The sequence below is a fragment of the Calidris pugnax genome, unplaced genomic scaffold (assembly GCF_001431845.1).
Source record: "Calidris pugnax isolate Ruff unplaced genomic scaffold, ASM143184v1 scaffold28, whole genome shotgun sequence".
Lineage (NCBI taxonomy): Eukaryota > Metazoa > Chordata > Aves > Charadriiformes > Scolopacidae > Calidris > Calidris pugnax.
In genome coordinates, this window is record NW_015090842.1 from 2,243,051 (window position 1) to 2,268,023 (window position 24,973).

General features: G+C 41.4%; 1 protein-coding gene across 1 annotated transcript in view; it reads left to right on the forward strand.

Moving 5' to 3' along the window:
* The first annotated feature begins 350 nt into the window (after positions 1-350).
* Positions 351-24,973, forward strand: part of CDH11 (cadherin 11, type 2, OB-cadherin (osteoblast)) — an 80,141-nt gene continuing 55,518 nt past the window's right edge. Inside the window, exons 1-2 of the mRNA XM_014942404.1 lie at positions 351-482; positions 841-993. The gene's annotated coding sequence lies outside the window, so the exon portion shown is untranslated. The remainder of the gene's footprint in view (positions 483-840; positions 994-24,973) is intronic.

Below are 24,973 nucleotides of genomic sequence, written 5' to 3' on the forward strand. Positions count from 1 at the left end.
AACAGAGAGAGGGAGAGTGGTGGCCCTGGGGCCAGGTGTGTGTTTGAGAAGCAAAGGGTCACCCCACGGCCGCCATGGGCCTGGGCAGAGGGGCCTGGCCTCGGCCTCTGAGCTGCAGCAGACTGAGATTTTCCACATCCACAAATGCTTGGGGAACTTTTTCTATTTTTCTTTTTTTTTTTTTTTTTCTTTCCTAGACAAATGTCTGCTCATGACAGGAAACATGACTGGGTTGGGTATAAAACGCTCCTGCTGTGTGTCCAGCGCAGGCGGTTCCTCTCTCCGCGCTGCGGGGCAGGGGTAGCCCCCCGAGCAGGAGACCTCCAGCGGCGGGGGCCACTGCTGGCCCCGTCTGGCGTGGGTTCCAGCCCACCCGTGGTGTCACCGCCGCCTCCGTGGGGTGGTCCTGGGCTGCCTGCAGGGGGGTGGCGACAGGCAAGGGACAGGCAACAGGGATGGGTGTCCCGGTCCCGCTCACAGAGGTGCGTGTGGGGCTGTGGGGGGGGCAGAGCCCACCCGTGGGGTGGGGACAGGGCACCCTCCCTGTCCCCAGGGCTGGCCGGGCTGGGGGCAGAGGGTACCCTGGGCTCCTCGCCCCCTCGCTTTGCCCTTCCAGCCCCCGCAAGGCATCAGAGGGCAGGCAGGACGCGGCCCCCCGCCGGCTGCGGGGTCTGCTCTCCTCCGGGCTGGGGGGAAGGGAGGAGAAAATAGAGAAGAAGCAACAGCCTCCAGCTTTTCCCTTCCTCTAATCTTGCTTCACTCCCCCTTGCTCCCTCTCCCTCCCTCTCCCCTTTCCTCTCCCCTTTCCCCTCCCTCCCTCTTTCTAATTCCTGCCACTAGCTCGGAGCCTCATTCAGCCGCCGCCGCCAGTGGAGTGTAATAGGCTGGAAGATGCTGCCGTGTCTGCTCAGCGTCTACTTGTGAATGGGACTTGCCTCCTCTCCCTCCTCCGGAGGTGGCCACGGGAAGCAGCCAGCCCCGCTGGACCCGCAGGTAAGCGGCGGGGCCGGAGTTGCCCGGGGGGGCGAGCGGGGCGAGCGGGGTGCGCTGCCGCTGGGTGAGGAGGCGGCTCGGCGGAGGGGAGAGGGAAGGAGCCGGGGAAGCGGGGGGAATGGTGGTCTCCCGGAGCCGGAGGATACGTGTGTGTGCGCCAGAAACTTGACAGCAACGGCGGGGCTGGGGACAGCCAGGTGTCAGGAGCGGGCTGCCGGGCCAGCGGGGCTGCTGCCGGGCGAGGAGCGGGCTCTGCCGCAGCCCCCGCGCCGAGGGGACCGGCGGCTCCCCGAAGGGCTCCCCGAAGAAGGGGCGAGAGATTCTCTCCGAAGGGAGAGAGGAAAAACTGTGGCAAACGGTATTTTTTTATTTTATTTTATTATTTTTTTCCTGCAGCCCCCGCGCGGGGAGGGGGAGGGCGAGCGTTTGGCCGTTGTAAGATGTTCCTCCGGATAAGCAGATAGCGAAAGCCCCGAACTGAAAATCTTTTACTTGCGCTGTAGCTCCCAGGCATGAAATGGATATGCAGAAATTAGGAGTGCATGAAATGACGGATACTCTATCCAGAATAAAAAAGGGGAAGACTTTGATTTGTATCTTTTTTTTTTTTTTAATTTATTTTTCTTGCTGGCTTTCAAATGCATTACTATTCACAAGGTACCAAAATGGTATCTGTCTCTAATACGGGCTAGTCCAAAAAGCGTTAGACTCTTGGGTGATACGTGCATAAGCACATCCCTAAGAAGGGTAAAATAGATCAGGCTGCAGGTCCCCATAAATACCATTAACTTTTAGAATAAAAGTGCTTCCTGTGCAGTCCTTTGGGAGCACATATAGCAGTCTGACATCATGATACAAATGCCTTTACCTTCTATAGAAGTCCCCCTTTATTGTCTACTCTTTTAAATATTCATTTGGTGAGGAGAGAACCAGTATGTGCTAGGGGATCTTCTTTGTACCGTTGCTGCAAAGGACAGTGCGGCTGTGTAACACAGTATTTACCTACCAAGATATCTGTGACAAAGGAACCTCTTTAGCAAATGAGGTCACTAATTCAGAAATTGGCCCTTTATAAGGAGAATGCTCGTTTCTTTTTCACGTTCCAATTACTAGTAACTCCCTGGGAAAGACTTTCTTCCTGTTGATTTTGTGATGGTGATATGGTAAGAATTTCACAGACTCTGCACCCCTTTATTAAGAAATTAAATATTTTTAATTATTTATTAATGAAACTGTTGAATGAGAAAAGCACTAACAAATTGAGAAGCAGGGAGGCACGCGCTCAGACGTTACTGAATGTTCATCTCTTTTCCCCCTCCCTTGCTCCTATGCTTTTTCCAGTGCTTCCAAAGTCTGTGTGATTTCTCCAGGTAAATACTTTGTTCTCTTTTTCTACACTGCTTAACGTATGCCAATAAATAAATTTGCTTTCAGTGTAGAAGTTCTGCAATAATTAGTCTGACATCTGCCTCAGTCAGGTCGGTCCACCGAGATTTGGAACACAAATCGATGGCTGTACTCAGTGCTCTGGATGATTTCCTATGGAGAGATATATAGGAGTCTATGGAAGTGGAATTGCAGATGTTTGCTTATGAGCAGCGTTTTTGTAGCCGAGCGGCACAATCCATGTTGCTGGGAGATGGGCAGTGAGAACAGGAGCGGGGCTGAGAGCAGAAGGTTTGAGCTTCATACCTTCACACACAAAACATTCTTCTGGCTGATTTCTTAGTCTACTGCGCTCTAGAAAACAGAAGTGAAGGGCTGCACTTCTAAAGCTGTTCTCCTTCCTCTTGCAGAAGAAGAACAAAATAAAGTTACAGAACTAGGAACAAGATCTTCAATAAAAGAACTGGAAATTCTTTAGGAAAATTACCTCAAAGACATCTTTCTTCTGCAGGCTCTTGTTCTTAGGCCCTGAAATAGGACTCTTTTATTTATTTTTTTTCACCTCAGCCTTGCAGTAGAGCATCAAAGAATGAGCATGGCCAGAGAATGCTATTTATAGACTTGTCTCCATCAGCTTTAACTTTGCTAAAATTTTAAGTGTTGCCTGTCCAAAAAAAAAATCACTAGGAACTAGATTACTTCATTACCAGAAATGCTGCCATAATAGGGTGTAGCAAGAGATGAGATAAGTCACTGCAATTTATCGTCAGCAGTTTCACAAGGAAATATGGATGGAAATGGTTGCTGGAGAGACAGGACAGCTAAATTAATTTTTCTTTTGCATAACAATATGGGGAAACTACAAAGATCAGTGTGATTTCTGTGATTTATCTGATAAAATGCTTTAAAATAGATCACGTGATTTCAGCTTCAATTAATATGCTATTCTGACAACATTTGACATATTTAATTTAATTTAGTGGAAGAAGCATATGTGAAGTTCAGAGTTCCAGCAGACTGAGACTAACATTTTTTGCTTTCTGCAAATGCTGTAACGAAACAAAGCACAACTTGAGAAACAAATGTTTTATTGCTGAGATTTCCACAATAGAAGTTACTTCTATAGCTCAGAAGTCTTAGAAATTTAAAGTAATTTCAAACTTAAAACTGCTGTCTCCTCTCTTCGGTGGACCCCCTAAACCAGTTTTGAATCCATTTTGTGAGCTGGATGTTTAGCGAAATAACTTGTGTGTGAGAAACAGAGGTCTCATCTGGAATCAATTAATTTGAAACAGTTTAGCAACGTACTTTCTAGACTTTTTTTGTGTCTGAGATTTTCTACTAGCATTTAAAGCTCAAATGTGTAGAATTTTCTATGCTATCCTCATTTCTTTTTTTTTTTTTTTATATATGACACTTTGAACTATCATTAGATAAATCATGACTGTGCATATGCAAATACTGAGAGTGCATGTTCCAAGAAAGAGTGAAGGTATAAGAATACATGAGAACTATACCTGACAGTTTGCAATTTCATGTGCTGAACCAGATCTTCACCTACTGTAAATCAGTTCGTAAAAGGCTAAGTGGAAATTTTTTTACTTCTCTGACTTACAACTCATAAAGACCTGTCTTAATCACACCAATGGCTAATGACCAAACTGCATGACAAGTCAATCTATTTTTTTTTTTTTTTTTAATATATGACACTTCAGTTTTCATTGTCCCCTTGTTGGGGCCAACCCAAAGCTTAGGGAAATAGATGGAAAGATGGCCATTGATTTAAATGTTGTTTGGATCAGGCACTTTGACCATATGAATTAGGAAGACTTACTTTACGCTTCAGTATTCTCATTTTCTGTTGTATGTGTGTATATATATATATTACTTTATTGCTTAAGGAGCACAGAAGTTATATACTTAAACCCTTATATAGTAATATACTAAAACTCGTGTATACTATTTTAGGAGAAGAGGTAGTCCTGTGTTTGGGTTTTGATACTGGAGACTAGGATGCTCTTAGACTGTGAAATTATTGATTCATTTAAGTGCGAGCCGCCTATGCCGAATTATTAAACCCATTCATTTCCTTTTCCTGTGTAAGTAAGGACTTTAAAGTCATTTAAATATCACCGAAGGGTAGCACATTTGCAGGCGATGCTCCCAGAGGAGAGATGTGACTCCAGGAGCTGGGATTTGTGAAAGCCTCCTGCTGCTGAGCCTTGCCTTTCCTTCCCCCTCACTCAACAGGTCGGGTGGAGGTGGTGGGGCTCGGCTTGTGGCCATGGGGCTGCTGCTGCCGGCTCTTGGTAGCCGGGGGCCAGCGGGATGGCTCAGCCCGGGGCTCAATGGGTGGTTCAGCCCGGGCTGGCTGGCTGGCTCAGCCCCAGGGGTGGGTGGCTGAGCCCCAGGGGTGGGTGGCTCAGCCCAGGGCTGGCTGGGTGGCTCAGCTCGGTGCCGGTGGCTCAGCCCAAGGCTGGATGGCTCGTCCCGGTGCCGGTGGTTCATCCCGGGGCTGTATGGCTGGCCCATCCCGGTGCCAGTAGCTTGTCCCGGTGCCGGTGGCTTAGCCCGGGGCTGGCTGGCTGGCTCATCCTGGGACTGGATGGACGGCTCATCCCGGGGCCGGTTGGCTGATGCCGGTGCCGGTGGTTGATGCCGGTGCCGATGCCGGTGGTTGGTGCCGGTGGCGGTGGCTGGTGCCGGTGCCGGTGGGGAGCGGCGTTGGGCCGGCCGGTCACTAGAGGGCAGTGATGCTCTTCGGTGCGGCGGCCCGGCCGCTGCTGAGGCGCGATGAAAAGCCGTTTTGTTCCCGCCGGCGTCGCCGTCCCTCCCGGGGGAGAGGGATTCGATCTCGCTGCGGTCCGGGCTAATGCGCGGGCGGTTTGTCGGGATTAACATCTTCCCGGGCAGCGGATCCCCTTACTTTCCGCCTCGCGTGACCCACCTTGGCATCCGCTGCCAAGTTTTTGGAATCGTGTAAGTTCAGGCTGTCTGGAGAGTGGCACAGCTGGAGCCTAGGTGTAAAATAAGCAGCTCAGTCTCACTCAGCGGCAGTGATTTGTGAGGGGTTTGGCGATCTCTTTCTTCCTTTCTCAAAGGCGGTGTCAGTTCCTGCTATGCCAAGTGAAAGGGTTTAAAGAGAGGAAAAAAAACCAAACAACTGATGTGGCGAAACAAAAAATATTTCTTTCAAAAATATTGATGTGCTTGAGAGATTATATAAAGACATCCTTAATAGAATAAAAAAGGCATACCGAGCCAAATTGGTCTAATTTTACCCATAGACATCTAGGTCAGTGGAGCTTACAACCCAAGAACTGAGAAAAGTAGGTTGGTCCAAATAGTTTCTGTTTATCCCTGTAGCACCTTGGAATATATAAAAAAATTGTTACAACCCATCATTGCAAATACATTGCAAAGGGCATAGGTGAGAGTACAGATTTTAAATGGTTGCAGGTTTGGAAGGAGTCTCGTTTCCACCTGCCCTGTTCTGGTGTTCCTCCCTAGACATCCACTTTGGGGTATTGCAGGCTGCTGGGCTGCACGGATCTTTGATTGGACTCACAGACCAATCACATTCCTGTGTATAAGAAATACATACTGTGAGTAACAGATTGCAGAATTCTATAGTGTTGTGTTATATTCACTTGGGCAGAATCGCAGCCAGAGAAGGTAATGTGTCTAATAGAAATCATCTACAACTTTGATGCCAAAAATGGGCAATACAATGTCATAATAGTTGTACAGCTTTCTGTCAACTGCTGGATTTAGGATATTAATTAAGAATTATCTTAGAGTGACAGCTCTCGGTGAGAGAGCACCAAGAAAATGAGCACTGCTTTGCTGAGGACAAGGTGTCACAAAGAGTAGCCCAAGACCCGTTAACTGCCCATCCTCTGTGCTCCAGGGCAGGGAACAATGTCCCTTAAGCTCTTTGATGGGCTCAAGGTGGGTGGAAAAGTTAGAGCTGCCAGTCATGTTCAGGGCCCTCCAGAGAACATCACGCATGGCTGGGACATTAGCAGTGCCTTGCAGAAGCCAGCAGGAGTTGAGAGACAAATATCTGGAGCAGCCAGTCCGGCTGCTGAGCGGTGCCCTTGGGGAAGGTGACATTCTGGTTAATTTTGCCTGACAAAAGGCATAAGGCCTCCTTCCATAACTGCTTGGGTGGTGCGGTGGCTTTCAGGCATCCCAGTCCCACTGAGCTCTCTTGGCTCCATGAGCCATAATTTAGCTCTTCAATTTTAAAGTGCTGGCTCAAGCAAATTCTAAGGGTGTTTTGTGTTGGTTTTTTTCTCCGAAGTTTGGCAATGAGTAAGAGCCCTCTCCCTTCTGAATCAGCAAGAGTTCATCAGAATTCTTAATTGTAATGCAATGGCAGGCAGAGTTGGAGTAGTAGAAATCAATGTAAATGGATTAGAAGAAAAGGACCAAGTAACTGAATGTAAAAGAGGAGCCAGGATTTTCCAGACTGATTGGTGAACAATGCAGCGATAGGTTTCCAAATATAATTCATTATTATAATGAAGATTTAATAGTTCATCAACAGGTAGTCTGCAGCTACATCATAGATGAACTAACATAAAAATGCAATTGTGGATCATAAAGAATATAGAACAGACAAAATTGAACAGAACTTTGATACATGTATGTAAGCTGTAGGAAGTACCCATCTAGACAGTAATTACACTTAAGCTTTCATTTAATTGTGTTGGTAGGATCTGACACTGCTCCAGTGAACTCCCAACAACACTGTGGAGACACAGGCCCACAGAGGCAAAGGCTGGTGTGATGAGCGGAAGGAATTATATTCAATAACCCTTTAAAACACAATTCACAGCATTTCCGAGATCGTGAGCTTCACAGCACTGAGTGTTTAGCTCCCTTGTCTTTGTATGGTCCAATTAGTGCAGGTTTCCTAATCACAGAGGCTACCCGAGCTTGGTAAGTGAAAAAGTTTCTTGGCTTGATGTGACTCCCCTTGAAGAGCTGCTCCTTTGGTTCTCTTCCTTTTATATAGTGCCATCATCAGATATTCCATGTGAGAGTATTACATTTAAGGTTAAACTGGTGCCATAGAAACTCTGGTTCAACATAATTTTTATCCCAGTGAGGCTGCTGATATATATTTTTAAATAAAATAAAACTTCAGAAACATATTAATTGGTCTCAGTGGTTAAGTTAAATAGTTAAATACATGCATACATATCATTCTGCCAAGGACAAGTCATTAGTTCAGTATAAACCAGAAATGATAGCTCTATTTGAATCAGGAGACTAAACCCTATTTCCATTAATGCTAACTGTTTTATTAATACATGCATGTGGCTGCATTAAGTCATAAATTTAAATGGTCTGTCCCTTCTTGATTTAAAGTAATTATCTCAGAGATCTTGGCTGCTGAATGAATAACTGCGTTACTCCTTTCAGCTTTTATCAACCAATTTTTTATTATTTTTTTGTACATAGACATTGTAAGGCAAACAAAAGAAATAGAGTTTGTGCAAAGTTGACTGGTATTTGAGCCAAAAATAAATGTATTTTCATTATCGGAACAGAATACCTGTAACTATACCAGCCCCAGACAAGGATTCTTAGATCTTTTTGGAGTCACATAACTCTACCTGTCTACATCTTATGTTCACTTTATGCATATTTATGTATATTTTCAGTCATATACTTAACATTAATTTTTGTGTGTTACTGTGAAATCGTAATTGAAGCAACAGGTTAAAAATGCAACCTTTAAATTGTTTGAGAAAAATTGACAGTCAACAAGTTTATACCTAATTTTTGGAAATAATAATTTCATTTTAACTGAGAGAGATCCTGAGGTCAATACAGGACTTTGACTAGCACTTAACAAAATAAAAAAAATCTTGTCTCATTAGCAGTAGGAAACACACTTGAAATGTTAAGATTAAATCTTGTCCGTTTCAGAACAGTGGTTCCAGCAGTCAATCCTACCTTTCAGCAGACTTGACCACAGTTTGGTATTTCTAAGTATCACTCGGTTCCTTCTAGATCACCATTCAAGACAAGATTTTAGCACGTTTCTTCATCCCAGGGGACTTTCTGGTCAGGGCAGAGCTTTTTCTGAGGAATGACCAAGATTAAAACAGTTGAGTGCTGCCAGGTTAATTCAGTGTGTACAGTGTGGTGATCAAACCCTCCAGCTCCATGCTGCATGTAACCATCATTATTTAACCACAGAGATTACCACACCCGTGTAACTGAAGAATCACTGAAACATTTATCCAATGCACACAGTGGAGAGATATTTTTTAGGATAACGTCTCCTTTCCATTCTCTTTCAGCATATTTTTCTTGCAATTGAAATTACGGTGAGGATCTTCAATATACCACATTAGTGAAAGTTACTGTTCATTCAGTTCCAAACCCAATTTCTCCAGATATAAGAAGTTCCAGAATTTTGAAAAGCAGTTGAATAAAATTTTTACTTGGGGGCTCTGATTCAAATAGAAAACTTTGTCCACCACTGATTGTTGCCTTTTTATTTGTTACCGTTCCAGTTATAGCTGGTATCGCTCAGAGAATACGGCTGATTAGTATGCATTTCAATTCTTTTTAGCACGGTGGCAATTTACATAGCATTTCTTCTTCTAAAGCAAGAAGAAAACTTAGCAGGCATTGGCATTTACATACAAACAATTTATCATTTACATACAAAAGGGCTGATTAGGTAGACGCACAAGTGACTGTAGGCCAGACTTAGGATGGTCATCATAGCTCTTTCTGTTCTGAAAATTGTGAATGTTGCACTGTTTATATGGAAAAAAGAAAGGTTTTTATAAACTATGAGTATGCAGTTGTGCTTCAGGTTCTAAACTTGAGAATCCTCTTTGAGATCTCTGGTGTGTGGTTTTCTTTGGTTATACCCTCGTAGCAAAGCTCGTTTAAGATGATCCCTTCCTCAGTGGTTCCTGGTCCCATACTGCAGTTCATGGTCCACTGGTCTGTACAAAGTAAGTTGATTTGGAGACTTCAGAGCTAACTGGGCTCTCTGCATGATCTGGGCTGAAATAAAACATACAATATTTAGGGTTACTGTCTATACAGCCTTGATAAGACAGGGCCTCAGCTCCTCAGCTCATAGTTCTTGATTCTCAGGTTTCTGCATTATCATCTTGAGTTCATTGAACTTGCTTATGTTTGGATGATACTTTCTTGGGCCTCGCTTTATTAGCTCTGCTCCCCCTCTACAGCACAAAATTCAGTGAACTTTTCACCTTCAAAGTTTCCCGTGTTTTGATGAAAACTTTGCTCTGCTGTGACCTCCGTTTTATCAGGTATCGTGGACTCTTCTGGCCTTCCTGTTTATTTTCATGTTTCTGCTTTACTCAACCATCGCCACTTGTCCTCAAATGGGGAGATGTTCTTCTCTGGGTCTGGCTGACCCAACACTTGCCTTCTCCTTTAGCTGTTGTTTCTACCTGAATTAAACAAGGGCTTCCCATCCCCGGGCTGCCGTGCAATCATACCCCTCCTTACAGCCTTGTAGTTACCAATGTCCTGTTTTTGATCCATAAGTAGAAGTTTTACTTGCTTTGTGTCCTGGTTTGTGTTTGGCTAGGTGTATGTCAGACTGCTGGCAGCACTTAGATATCATAAAAACTAATTGTTAGTACGTTCAATGACTTCATGTACATTGACTTCGTAATAAAAAAAATTCCTAGTTAAATAAGGTGACATTAGTGTGATCTGAGAAATAAGCAACCTCATGAAGAGGGAAATGGAAAGCAGCCACACTGCCTCACTAGACTGTTTATATACAACACACAGATGTCATATGTGTATTTAGGAGGCCCGGGACATGCCCACCCTATTTAATATATGCTTGGAATTTTGCTACTGTTGTTAGCCATCTTTTTTCATAGAATCATAGAATGGTTTGGCTTGGAAGGGACCTTAACGATCACCTTGGGCAGGGACACCTCCCACTAGACCAGTCACTTAATGACTTCTTAAATGTAGTAGACAAGTTTAAACTATTTATCTGACGTTTACGCTCTACTGGTTAAAATTCTGGCTGGTTCAACCTGATGTAAAACAGAGAAACTGTATTGGAGTCTGTGGAGTTACTCAGTTGACATTGATCTTATTGAACAGTATCCTTGATATGGAAATTTTAAGTAGTTTTGGTAATTACATTAACTCATGTTTTTAAAGAGAGTTTGTATGGAGGTGTGCGTTTCAGGGCTAAGCCAGCTTTTAGTCCTGCTAGCACGAGGAACACCATCATATGTAAGAAATTGCACTAATATTTGTTTAATTATCCAATCCAACTGAACAAGAAATGAGTTTGGCCGAAACAACCGAGTTTATAGAGAAAGTGCCAGCTCTGATACTCACCAAGATTTGACAGTTGCTCGTTTTCATGACCTCAGCTTTTTTTCAGGGTGAGCTAGAGGTCGGAAAGCGTGCTGGCTGTAATTACTGCCTTGTGAGGTTCTGTAGGCCATCCTCACAGCAGACTTGGACCAGATTGTCTACATGTATCCCATTACTGATGAACTGGGTACAGATCTCTGGTTTCTTCTCATAGCTCTTCTGTCCTGATTCTGACTGTGGCCAAATACAGTCTGTGGAACGACTTAGCCTGTATGAGATTTCCCTTCAAAAATGAATGACTAGCAAGTTATTTCTTGGAAGCTGCACATATTGTGAGAGCGACCAAAAATGAGACTCTTTTATTTATATTTTGCAAAAAATTTACAAAGAGAAGAAAGTAATGAAAATTATATTAATAATGTGTACAAAAGACTTTTCTGTTGGTATTAAATCATTTTGTCTACTGGAGGAGAGAAGAAGAATGTTTTTTGCCTAGAGGTATACCCCATCTGGAGATTAAATCCATTTTTACTAGAAATGAAATCATTCAAAACAAACTGCAGAAAAGCTTGTGTTTTAACTGTTTCCATGTGCTTAAAGAATAGACTATATTTAACCCATGAATGCCTTGGGCAGTTTCTTCCTTTGAGTTAATGAATGCTAATTGCTTCTTGAATTTGAGATCAGCAGCTCCTCCTTTTCATGTGCCTCAGTAAAGTTACACGGAGCATTTTGAGTCACTCAGATATGATGGTTTCCTGTTTCACGTGTTAGTTATCTATGCAGCTCCTGTGACTTAATGGAAAAAACATAAAATTGTATTCACATTGACTTCCTTCCTCATTCTCACCAGCTGATTATGCGCATTTCCTCGCTGAGTTTTCTAAAAGACACCATGTTTTATTTTCCAACCAATTAGAAACACACCACATTTTTAATAATGTATTGAGTGCTTTAAATGTATGGACACTAATTTCTATCTACATCCTCATGCCCCCCCAAAAATTTGGCTGTTATCTATAGTAAGCCAGGCATATTCATTATGCTTTCTTAAGCCTGGATCCTCATGAATTGAGATGTCACTCTGAGTGACATGAATCCTTTCTGCAGCTGTGCCTTGAAGGACAGATGCCTTTCTACCATGAATGATACTAGAAAAAGTCCTGTTGAAAAACTGGTTTTCCTCCTCCTCAGTAGCCTGGTGAGGTCATTTCCATAATCCATGGAACTGTTGCTAAAATTAGGGGGATATTATATATATCTACATATATGGCTAAGTTGTTGAAGCTGTACAGGGAACTGAATAAAAGATCCCTATACATTAATTATGTCTTCTAATTATGCCCTTTTAGTAACCTTCTCATGTCCCTAAAGAATCCCAGAATGAATGAAGAGGAGCATAATTCCTCATTTATGGAGAGGAATTCTTTCAGTAATTATATTCAGAATTGCAAATCAGCTGAGAGGACGGGGTCTGGTTGGACGTCTAGTGCCCGTTGCGTTTCGCAGGCAGCGTGGCCAGGACTTTGACTCGTTAGTGGCAGAGATGACTTCATCCAGGTGCTTGTGTTTGAGGAGAGGGAAGAATGAAAAGCTTGAAACTCTCTACCGTTTTTGCTATTTTGAGAGCATTCTTTCACCTGACTAGAGGAGCATGTGCCCACTGAGGTGTCTTCTGGGGGAAATAGTTGGAAAGCATGGAAAGCGAAAACTCATGTATTGCAAAGGCTTCTCATAAGTATTTTCGTGTGTCTCTATGACATGCCATCTAAAGACCCGCTTCCAAAGCATGATATCAAGGCAAGTTAACTTGACTGGAAAAGGAATTTTGGCTTGTTTAGGGAGGGGGAGTTTCAGCCTCTCAATAAGCATCCCATCAGGTCTGGGGTACAAGGATCCTGCCGGACCTGCTCTTTTTGGAGCAGCATCCCCAAATGATATTGTGGGTGCTCACTTTGCAATGGTAGAGCATTGCATAAAATCCACTCCTAGTGGCAAAAGGGTTAAAAACATATGGGCTAGTTGTCTGCCTGGAGCTTCAAACAGCCACATTCTACATCAAAAAGGGACTGCAGCAACTCCTTGATCAAAGCTTCAGGTAATTTAATTATTTGCCTTCATGAATCAAGGGGTCCTTGAACAAGCTCAGGATGTCTGGATATTAGAATATGGGAAATTTATTGTTTCACTCCTTCTAATATTCCAACATCAAAGAGAGCTTTTTCCTATAAACAAAGCAGTCTGAAGTCAAAGAATTCAAGCAAAACCTAGTGTGGAGAGATTCGTTTTTCTAGGATCTTTGTGAGCTGGAAATTAAGCTGGTTCCTATGAGGTGAGATATTTACTGCTGTGATTCTTTGTGTTTATTTTATATAACTAAACATCTGTACCAGATCTTGCCAACTGAAATGCTTAGCTCCTATCTTCTGTAAGTTCTCTTAGTTGATGTTTTTTTCCTGTTTCTCAATTTGCCGCATTTTTTCATGTTTTGTTTTGCAAATCTTGTGTTTGCCAAGCTCCAAGGGGCTCTTTGACCACGTCATGCTTTGAGATTCTAATTAGCACAGTGTGACGTAGACTGTGTGCCCTAATGGGGAGGAGAGAGTCCTGGAGCTGATTCCTCCATGAATGTAGGGTGGTGGCAGAAGCCCATGGTGGGAAGGAAGAGCGCCCAGTCCCAAGCGCTCCCTCTGCTTCTCACCATCCGTGGCAGCCACATTAGTTCAGCGTTAACGAAGCAAAAATGGACTGGCATTTTTAAAACCCTAAAGGTTGCAGAGATGTGCGCACTGATACAAGACGGGATGCTCAGCCTGCAGAAAATAATCACTGTATTTTGAGGAAAGATTAATTCCTTTGTATCTTTCCCTTTTATTTTTGCGTTTTCTTCTCTTGGGCTCTCAGATTTCCTTTCATAGTGGGGGCCCAACCCCTTTTTTTCCCATGTTCATGGACGAAACATAATATACTAGAATTTCTTATGGTAAGTGCCAGTCTTAGTGTGTGTGTTGTGTGCTTATCTGCTATGTCATTCCTGCATAAAAGCTCTCTCATTGCCTGTGTTGTCCTGGTTCTGTACGTGTTCTGTTCGCGACCTGCAACAATCCCGTGTGTCAAACTGCTGCTGAAGCCAGGGAGATGTCTCTGTGCAGAGAGCTTCCTTCTCTCTTAGCAGGAACAGAAATACATTAGTGGGAGACAAGTCAGGAGAGACGGGAAACAAATGCAGTTGCTACATGTGGTGACAAATATTTCTGAGAATAATGTAAAAGTTATATAAACAGAAAGAAAATGAAATGAATTGGTTTATCCCCCCTTCTCATATTTACCTGCAAAATAATGTGTGCCACAGATTTCTAATACTGCATATCTACAAATTTTTTCTTTAAAAATGCTATGGAAATTTTTATAGAATGCAAAATTATGATAGATAATCTAATTAATAATCTCATATAACACAGTAAATATTTAAGACAAGATAACAGTGCAGTATTCTGCAATTCATTGTCATGCTGGTGAGGAGCTCTGCAAAGTATTTTGTTTAAAATGGTGACATGATGCTTGGAGAGATGCTCCTCTGCTTCCTGTGAAGAAGCTCTGATCTGCTTCGCGTATCAGCTCTCTGTACAACAGCTCTATCAGCCGTGTGTGCTGCGGCTCCTTCCAGTGAGGTACGGGCTGAAATCAGCTATACTCGGGTGTAAAGATGTGCCAAGTTCCCACCATAATTCCCAGGTAACTCTGTTATTGGAAGAAGATGTTGTTTGTGTCAAACTTTTGAAACCACTGAGTCTGATTTTTGAGTTTCTTCAATTTGCACAGAAAACTTTAGGCTTGAAAGACTTTTCTTTTCAGTTCTATTAACTAAACGTTGAAATTATTACCGTGTGATAATCTCATTCCATGTTTTCCAGGAGATCAGCCAGTAGAAAGGTAATTATTTATCTCAAGGTGAAGTTACATGGTTGGTATCACACCTAATCTACAGCAGGTTTCAAGACAGCAGTATTATAGTCAGCCAGGAAGTATTGCCAAAAAAGTTTTGTGTGTGTGTATATATATGTAATGTATATATATTTATATACACATATCTATATATAGATAGAAGACACACCCTTCCTGAAGGTCTGCAGTAGTTTTCCTGTGAAATCTCTGCTGTTAAGCAGGACCATGTACATAAGATTATGGAAGCCTTAATTTAAGCCATGGAAACACTGTGGTGGTGTGAGTGGTTACGGTTACATTTGCCAGGGAGCGATGCAGTGAGAGTGCACATGCCTGTGCCATTACCAAAGGAGGAGGAATTGATTAGCAATAACACACTTCATTAACACTGCACTTTCTCAATCATTGTAATTGTGGCTCTTCCCCTAAAACATCAAGTGGAACAGGTTTCATTTCAACCAAATCAATCTAATGTGTTAAAATTTACATAATTTCCTCTCATTGCGTTTATAGAGCAGCAGGAATTTTAATTTGCATTGTCTGTATAGTCTATAATCAAAGTGTTAAGAGCACAAGGTTTATTCATTATGTATGGCATGTGGTGACAAATTTACATAATAGGCTGCATCTTGCTGAAATATTCCTTCTTCCCCCACCCCCACCTTTGCAATTTTGGCTATAACTTATTTTCTATAAACCTGTTAATTCAATTACACAAGCCTTTGAGTTCCATAGAACATTTGTTCAGGGAGAAGTGTCCTTATAAAAATAGATCAGTGGATAAAATGTCATGCTGAAAGGTGAGAAGTTGGAAGGGAAGGCATTGAAAACTGAACCATGTTTCCTATTTTCAGGAGAAATTTGGTCTAAAACCACAGTGTTGTGTGCTATTGCTCTGTATTTGGCTGAATGGAAAGGTACCGTTTGGTTTGTGTAGTGGTAATTACAATATAGAGCCTCTCCCATCAATGTTTTCCAAACTAAGTTAGGGACTAAAAAGCAATTAAGAAATTAAGATGATGTAAATGAAAATCTCCATCATTGATTGTTGCCTGCTAAGGCCAACCTTCGCTTTATGAAAATAAAAGTGCTTAACAAGGTATTTTTTTAATAGAAGATTATTGTACTTTAATAAATAGAGAAAGAGTAGAGGATTTTGATAGCATTTATAGCAGCTAAAAATACTATCTAAATGAGGACTGTAATGCATCTATTGGTTTAGATACTTAGGTCCTCTATAGGGTGTCACGGAGCTACTGTAGCAAAAGATCTATCATGTAGATGATTCAATTACTGAGTTTTATATGTGGCATCCATCAGATACTTCCCTTTTCCCTTGCACTGCCCAAGTAAGGATATTCAGGCTAAAACATAGGAATATACATTTATTTGTATCATGTCATACTATTTTATAATGCAACAGTCTAAACAAATATATTCCATGTTCTAGCATGTACAGAAACTCAGGTAGCACAAGATTTATCTACCTTTGACCAAAGAAAATCTCTGTAGAACCTCGTAACAGAAATGCAGATAGATGTTGATAGTCATGGTCTTAGTGAGATGTTGTGTAGGCAGCTGTTTCAGTCCTTTACTGAAACATTCATAGAAGTAATTTAATTAATACATAATTAAACCCCTAATCTGATGTTAAGAGTTCAAAAACCGTCATAGTGTATCGTATTTGAATTGCATTTTAGCCCATGCTAAGAAAAGGGGCGTGGGTGTATTACATGTGTGATGACTTGCATATTGGAGTTACATAAGTATAGGAGCAGACACAAATCTGACATTTGTGAATATTTCAATCTCTGTATGAAACTGGAATGAAACTTTGGTTTATATAGTAACTGTTAACATCCAGTGTGTGCCAAAATGCCTCTACACAGCGTTATGTCGATGTAGAGGCAGCAACTGCAGGTGTAAAAATGGGAGTGAATACTGTAAGTTCACATGAGTAAAGTTGTAGGATTAATACTTAGTCAGATGATGCTCAGTAGGTTGAGAGAGGTGCAGAGGACAAATGTAAAGCCAGGTAACCTTGAGAGAGAGAGAAAATCCAAGGGAAGGGGAGACCCATTTTGCACAGAATGCACCAATAAAAGGGCCTGTTAAAGTGATTATGAAGCTGTAACACTGGGCACTGTTTTTAGATTTTCTGGCTTTTCCCAACAGTTACTGCATGTGCTGTGCAGTCCTTGGAAATGCCAGCTCATTCTGCTCTCCAGCCCCTCCCACCAGGACTGTTTTGTCTGCCTTCCATCTTTCTTTTCTTCTTTCCCTATTTTCCTGCCATTTCTCCCCATCCATTGACTATACTGTTTAAAAATTTGCAAGGAACTGTCAAGAGGGAAAGGTTTATAGAGAGAGGCATGTAGCAAGGGCAAGGAACGTAGTGATGGTTGTCATATTCCCGGAGGTAAATGATGTATATGCTCAAAAATTCATATTCCTGTATGGACCCATTCCCATTGTATGTGCTGTAGAGTAGGGGGCACGGGAATGGGCTACAGTTTTTAAATTTTCCTTTCTATACCCAGTGCCTGCAAACTGCATGAACCCCAAACTGATTTTGGGAGCTTTGCAGGATATTCTTGTCACATGGAAACCTCACTTGAACTGCACCTGGGCTTGGACTCTGAGGTTTCCGAGCATCAGCACATCTTGCTGTTGATTAAGCACCAGCTGAAAGGGTGCCAGTGGGAAATGTCACCAGAGCTCGTCTGTCTGAGCTCCGCCGGGCCATCTGGGGGGAGCCTGCCTGGGCGAGAATGGCTGTTCCTCAAGGCCTGAGAAGGAGAGGGGAAAGGTGGAAATAACTGAGGGTTAGGTGTGATGGCAGTTTATGCCATCTGAGGATGTGTCCTCTCTGGGGAATTGCACCTGGAGGTGGATGGAACCAGGTGAAGCTCCATGTTTACGTCTCACATAGATATATATATATGTATAAAAATACCCAGTTCAGTGTGGGAAATTCCACTTCATGCAGTCTCACCTCGGAGTTGCCTTAGTCCTGCTGCCACGAGCATTCTAGGAGACAAAGACCTGCTGAAGCCTAAGCAGAAGTACCCTCAGTCTGCCACTGCCACGGGAGAAAAATACAATAGTCACAGAAATATATCTTAACCAGCTCTGCAGATGCGACGTTCAGCAATGCACCTACTGCGGAAGGTGCTGTCCTTTATATCCTGCTTCATTCCATTTGATATATGGGTTTTCTTGTCCGTGGCTTCAGCAGCTGTCATGTAGATCAGGCGTCAGCTGAAATCTGTGTTTGTGGCACTCTCTATGAATAAGAAAAATGTTTTTTACAACGCAATAAGAGAGATGAAAGAGAAATCAGATAAAGTTAAAATGGTTTCGAAGTTTAGCAAGTTGTCTCTTGACATGGCTACAGAACTTGGACAGCCATTAAATAAAATAAAGAGCACATTTATCAGTTGAAATAGCAGATTAAGATATTTATTGTAAATACTGTGATGCTACAAACGAACAGGAACACCTTTTATTTCATGTTGGCATGCAGGCAGGAGAGGAAGGGAATGGTTCACCTTTCTCTTAGGTGTCACTGTTTGGGCAGGAGTTAGGTGGGCTCGGATCAGGCTCACTGGGCTTGTTTTTCAGTTTGTACTTTTCTTCTTCTGTAACATGGAATGTGATCTTTTTAATTAACTTTTTAAAGTTAATTTTTAATGAACTTTTGTTTTTTAATAGTATCATCTGGGGTTTTTATATAACAAAAGTGTTCCAGGACCTGTGCCAGTGGTGAAGCCTGTTGCTTTCCCAAGCTCTCTTCTTATGGCATATTATAGAACTTTTTGGTCTTGTATTGCATGTCGTAAGTTTATTACAGCATTGGAACCTATGTGCTGCATATGCATGGTTGTGCTTTTGAGTGGATGTGCCTTTCTGAAGTTCTTCTGCTTTGCCTGCCTGAGGTGGCTGGAATCAGAGACTCAAAATGTCTGGTGCTCCTCTTCTTTTTCTTCAGTAGTACAACACCTTAGCCATGGAGACAACTTTTTTGCTTATTTGTATGATAACAGAAGCCAGAGCAGAAACCCCTTGTTTTAAGTAAAAATATTTACAGGGTGCTTTAAAAAAAGTTAAAAATATTAATGTTGACAGCTTTCAAAGGAAATAGATCAGCTTCAAATAGACAAAACATTCCACTAATTTAGTGGTTCTTTTCCTCCTTGATCCTGTTTCAATTCAGGGACTATACAGAAATCCAGTATTTAATGGGTTTTTGGAAACTTGGTTTTAAATCAGGGAAAGATCAGCAATATGACATTGCCGGCTCTACAGGAAAAATGAAATGTCATGTAACTGAAATAAGTGCTACAACTCTTTGTGAGGCAATTTCTGTATTTTTTTTCCCTGCATGATTAGATTTTATAAGTATCCTGCTGTGTACAGGTATGTTCTCATCTCCCCATCTAGGCGTGCAGGCTGATGGGCTGTCCTCCACTCTCGGATGACAAGCAGCCAGCAGCAGTTAATGACAGCATTGGAATTTTTGGCACCTTTTTTTACACTGCACTGACTCCATGCTCACAGGATAATTATCTCTCAGCTTTGCTTTATGTCACCGAATACAGGACATGCATCAGTGCTCCTTCGAGAAATTTCCAAAGAATTTATCTGTGGAACTATGAATTCTAAGTGCTGGAGGGAAAGGCACCCTTGACACCCAGTATGACTCAGGCAGGGGTATTACCGACACTGGTTTCTTGGTTGCTCTTTTCTGAAGTGCTCTGAGTGAAGTTTGGACAAGGTGTAGCGTTGGCTCGGGGGATGATAAGCAGCTTTATATGTTCTTGGGTATCAAAGGAATCTTAGCACGTATTTATGTGGAAGGCTTCTGTCCTTTTGAGGATGGATTAACATGCTTAAATATAGGCAAAGGGAAGGATCCTGAAGGTGTTGTACTTAAAATTTCTGTTTCATGTTAAGTTCTGTTCTGCAGCAAACTATGTTTATGGGCTCCATCGTGAGAGCTGAAATAAAAGATAGAGTAAGCAGCGCCAGTCGGGAAGAACATAGATCTTCTTTGCTCCATATGCACTCTGTCAAATAAAATTTCTTTTTATTCCTCTTGCATTAAAGAAGACAGAGATAAAATGAATCCTTATTCTTGACTTTTCACCCCCATATTACTTAGGCTTTCATCTTTTCGGTGCCCGGATCCTTCTTTTAACCCATGTCTCTATTGCCTGTTTTTAAATATACTAATACCATGGATTCCCTTTCCACATTCTTGATCTGCTTGAACTCAATGAGATTTTTACTGCTGAACTTTCATGGATCAGGTCTGCATGTCCAGAGTGCCACATACAGTGGATTCCCAAGCTCAGATTTTCAGTTCAAATTTTCCAGAACACTTACTATGGGGATCCCCCTTTTCTTGTTGGCTTTCTTTTTTTTTTAAGCTGTGATTCTGATTATTTCAAGCATAATTATGTACTTCAAAATTTTGAGAGTACAAAATGATTTGCAAAACAGTGAAACGGGCAGATCATATGGATCTTATCATCCTCAGAAGCAAATGCAATAGTCATCTTTCGAAGAGGCCATGGCTTGCTGCAAGGGAGCTGAGTGAAGAGGATTGAATTACTTATGCCAGAATATTTCCATGGCACTGAGCCTAAATGGTTGTCAGAAGAGTTTCTCCTGTTGAATGATCGAGATAAAGCTGCTACAGCCCTTCCAACTCACTCAGCTGTACAAGCTTTAATTACCTAAACCTGGACTGAACCCACTAAATCAGTCTGGTTCTTCCGAACTGCCATCGTTAAATAACCCCCAATATCAGCCTGGGGTGAGCTGTTGCTTCTGAAGCCAGGTAGAAGAACCACTGTTGGAATAGGGATCTTTGAGCAAGGGAATACCAACACTTTTCATTAAAGCTTCAGATAATAAGTAAACAGAGTGTGAAATTTAAGTTGTTTGTTAAAATTATCCTTTTCAGATTTATTCAACATCTTCCAGCTCAGAGACGACAACCTTTATTTTCAGGGTTTTTTTCTGTATAAAATAACTCTTGTGCTCTTTCAAATTAAATATTACATGATTGTTACATTCTCACAGAGCCTGAGAAAACCAAGGAGCATATATTTGATTAATTGATCTCTAATGAAATCCATAGTCTTGTCCTTACCATTGAAAAATAAATTTTGTGAAAATTCTTTACAGTAGATCAGACCACAGAATGTTCCCTGTATTTCATTTGCTCTTTTCCACTTATTTTTTTCCAAGAAGTTCAGTACCCAACTGAGGTCTGGTTGTTTTTTCCCTTAGATTTAAAATGGAGGAAATGTAAATATTTTATTTCAGCAGTAAACTGTTCCTCAAGGAGGTGATTAGAGTACCACAGAATGAGACAAAATTCAGATAAATCTGGCTGTAATAGTCTCCCAAAGAACTGTTAAGGTTTTCTTCCACCTATTTTCTCCAGATATTATTGTATAGAATTTCAGTAGATTTTTTCCTTATTCTTGAACTGTTATTTTTCTCCAGCTTCTTTTAGAATAATGTTACCAAATATCTGTTTCAGTTGTAGACCAAATAATGGTAATTCTTTATGCAGAAAAGAAAGGGCATTTACTACCTTGAAGTTATCGTTTCTTGGATGCTAAAATAGGCAAAAATCATAAAGCAACAGACTTGCTGTGATTTTAGATACTCTTTCCTGGAATAAAAAAAAAAAAAATCTAGGATTTTTAATTCAGAGGAAAATTAATTCCATCCTTTAGTATTCTTAGCAAATGACTCATGTAAGAGTTTTCAAAGTCATTAGCAAATCTTTCTTTTGCTAAGATTGAACTTAAGAGGAATTGTGAGCTCCCACGTCACGTCAGTTGGATTCAGAGGAAACCAGCTTCCAAATTTCTTTCCTTGTCTGCCTCTTGTTTCTGTACAGGACGGAGTAGATGGGTGTATTCAAAGCCATATGGATACATGGAGATGTAGGCACAGTTCCTGTGAAAGTCTTCTCTTTTGTGTAGTGTCAGTCGTAGCTGCTCCTGTTTAGCATGATGAGAACAGGGAAAATCCACTAAAATTAGACTCGTGGAACTACAGAATATAGAGGTGGTATTCACAGGTAAGGTGCCTGAAATTACCTCTTTTTTCATATTGGTATTTGTAATTACTCTCTTTGGTCAGGACGGTAGCATAAAACAAGATTTGCTTCAAAAGTAAAATATGTACCTTTTTAAAGAAATTTACTCTCTCCAAACCTTCTGCTCCAAGTTTGAAGTCTTTTTGTGGTTCAAAATTTAAAACAGAAAACATTTCTAGTGAAGAAGATACAGTTTTGGTCTTGTTCTGCAGTAGAAAGTGTTTGCTAATATAGTTATGCCAGGATATCTATATCAGTAATGATCCTTATTTTAAGCACAGCGTGTGTTGGCAAAGGAATGCTTTTATCAGTTCATGAATTAAACGTATCTAGCAGAAGTGACTTGTCTTTGCCAGCTGAAATACTTCTCAGTTTTTTGTCTTTCACCGTTGTCAGCGAGGAGGGGCTGAAACCATACATCTCTGACTGATGTAGGCTGGACCCGTGTTTTCAGGGTGCCAGAGAAAGTGAGACTCTGCTAATTTAGACACCTCTAAAGTTTCTGCTGTATTTTTAAAAGATATTTCTACAGTCATTTTAGATTACTTTAGAAAATGACTTATTTTAAAGAAATACTGGTATCACCAACAGAAAAAGGTGTCAGTGAGAAGGGATTTTGGGTCCTGTAGAAACTGACAAGAGAGATTGATAGATAGAGATTGATAGATAGAGTATATGGGTTAATGTCACATTTTCTAATCTAGATGGATCTTAGTAAAAAATGTGGCCTCTTCTCCTGCCATTGTGGGTTCTTCTAATGACTTGTTTTATGGCCTTTATCCAGGTCATTAGTCTCTGTACACCTTCCCAGGTGGCTGTGCCCGTCTCGTATAATATGTTTGCAATGGTTTCAGAAATTGAGAGCCTTTAGGGAAATAGGTCCTACTGTCAAACCAGGAATAATTTCCACTCTAAGCTATCTAATAGGTCTGAAGAGTTTTCTTACAGAAAAGTGTTGTGCAGGAGGCTAAAAACCTATGGATGTAACATACATACAGTACAACTGAATATGGCCAGCAGTGGCCTTCAGAGCTGCAGGAGGAGTTATGGTTAACCATGCACATTGACATTAAATTAGCAAAATTAAGTACTTCTTAGCTTGGGAATGTCACCCATTGCTGGTGGAACACACGTGTCATTCGTACGCGGTATGATACAATCCTTAGTGCTTATGGTTAAACACCATTTTTCATTCTTCTGTGTATTTTAAGTGCAAACTGTGTTTTCTCCAGACCAGGAGTGTTTTTCTCTGTCTGTGCCTGAAGGTATGATTGTTTAAGGAGAGGTAGGACAAACAAAATAAGGAAAATAGCTCTCAAACCCCTTTGTTATGGATGGGGCTTTGGATATGTCAGTTCCAGGTACTCGAGGATAGAACCTCGAAATTGGTACAGCTCTTTTGCTTCTTGCCCACCAAAGAAGCTGATGTTCCTGCAGCATTTTTCTGCTGTGCAAAAAGCACTTCATTATTGCTGGTAAGTGAGAAACTCTCAACGCCAAGCTCTCGTTCTTTCAAAATGGGCTGGCAAGTATTTGTGTAGGTCAGAGCCCTCGCGGGTTACGGCTGTGGCAGGTTAAGATGGGCTGGAGCTGCTCAGCAGGAAGGAAACGCTAAGGAAGATGTTCAAGCAGAGAAAAGGTGCAAGTGATGTGAGATATGAAAATTAGGAGCATTCCTTCCTATGGCAGCCTTTGTGGATTTATTTCCTCCTCGGCATTGTTGGTTTATATGCAGTGCATCTGTGAGTTTGTGCTATGGGGATAGGGTACAAATCGAAATGAAATACAGAGTGAGAAGCAGGTGACACTCAGTCTTTTAGTAGCTGGGAGGCTGAGAAAAGTGCTTGACAAACATTTTCTTTTTGGTAGTATTGTCCTTCAGCATGGATTCCTGTTCATTTTTTTGTTCCTTATTTCTCAAAAAATTACGTTTCATGAAAATGGGGTGCAGATTTGGTTTCTTTGTCTATATGTGAGAGAGAGTTCTACCTGAGTTTTCTATGTTCTATGTTTTCATTACTGCTCTGTATTTAATAGACTGCTTTGAATTCTGTTATTTTTGGTCACCTTTTCTACATAGAAAAATCCCGTGAATTAAGACAAAAAAGAAAAGAATGACCAATGCAGATGCTAGAAAGATACTTAAGGTTGTGAAAATGACAAAATAAAAGAAAATTGTACATTTTAAAGCACAAAAAACCAGCTCAGCTTGGGATGAAAGAAGAGGGATATACTGGCGCAGCGGCTGTACTGAGGAGATTCTAGCAATGGCATTTTGGCCATCCAGAAAAAGTTGTGCTCTTCTTAAAGACGTGGTCACCTTGGTCTTGCCTTCTTTCCAGCTGGAGCTGCTTAATCCTTAAGTTTTGTTGAAAAGATCAGTTACAAGATGTTTTATCTCCAACCAAAAACTACCTGAGAAAAATATGAACCGAAACTGTTGCTGAAAACATGCTGGTATTTAATGCAAGACAGTAAGAAGGTTAACATCAATTTACTGAATTGGAGTTCTTCCTTCCCAAGAGCGGGAAGAGTTTACTCTTGAACTGGATGTAATTTATTTGGGGTTGTACTGAGTGGTAACAAAGGAGGATGAAGCACTTGCTAAATACTGCTAAGGTGCTGCTAATGAGAATACAGACATCAAACGGAGCTGCTGCCAGTGTCTTGCCAGGATTACAGCGTAGGACGGGTGATACGTCAGGATTGTTGGGTCTCTTATAAACTCTACTGGTGAGTTTAACTTGTGCTTGGCTTATTTAGTTTTTCCTGATTTTGAGTATAACTTAGATGTCATCTGAAAAGCTCCCGTCATGTTTATTGTTTTTGTGTAGCAAAGCCATTTATATTGTTGGATAATGAAAATAATAGTTGCTTGAGCTGATATATTTTATTAGGCTTCGTATGAATGGAAATTATCTTGACCAAATCTGTATTTCAGCCCGAGTGGTGGGGATTACAAAGCCTCACTTGCGAGGTTTTTGATTGAGGCAGCCATCAAGTTTGCTAATAGTAGCTAATTATTGCTGAAAGTGGGACTGCAGTTTGTTTAGATTTGACAACATCCAGAAGTGTTGAGCATTCAACTGGACATAGATAATGAGAAATTCTGACTGTGATTATTACGGTTTATCCAAACAGATGCTCCTAACTTGCCGTAAAATCACGGTC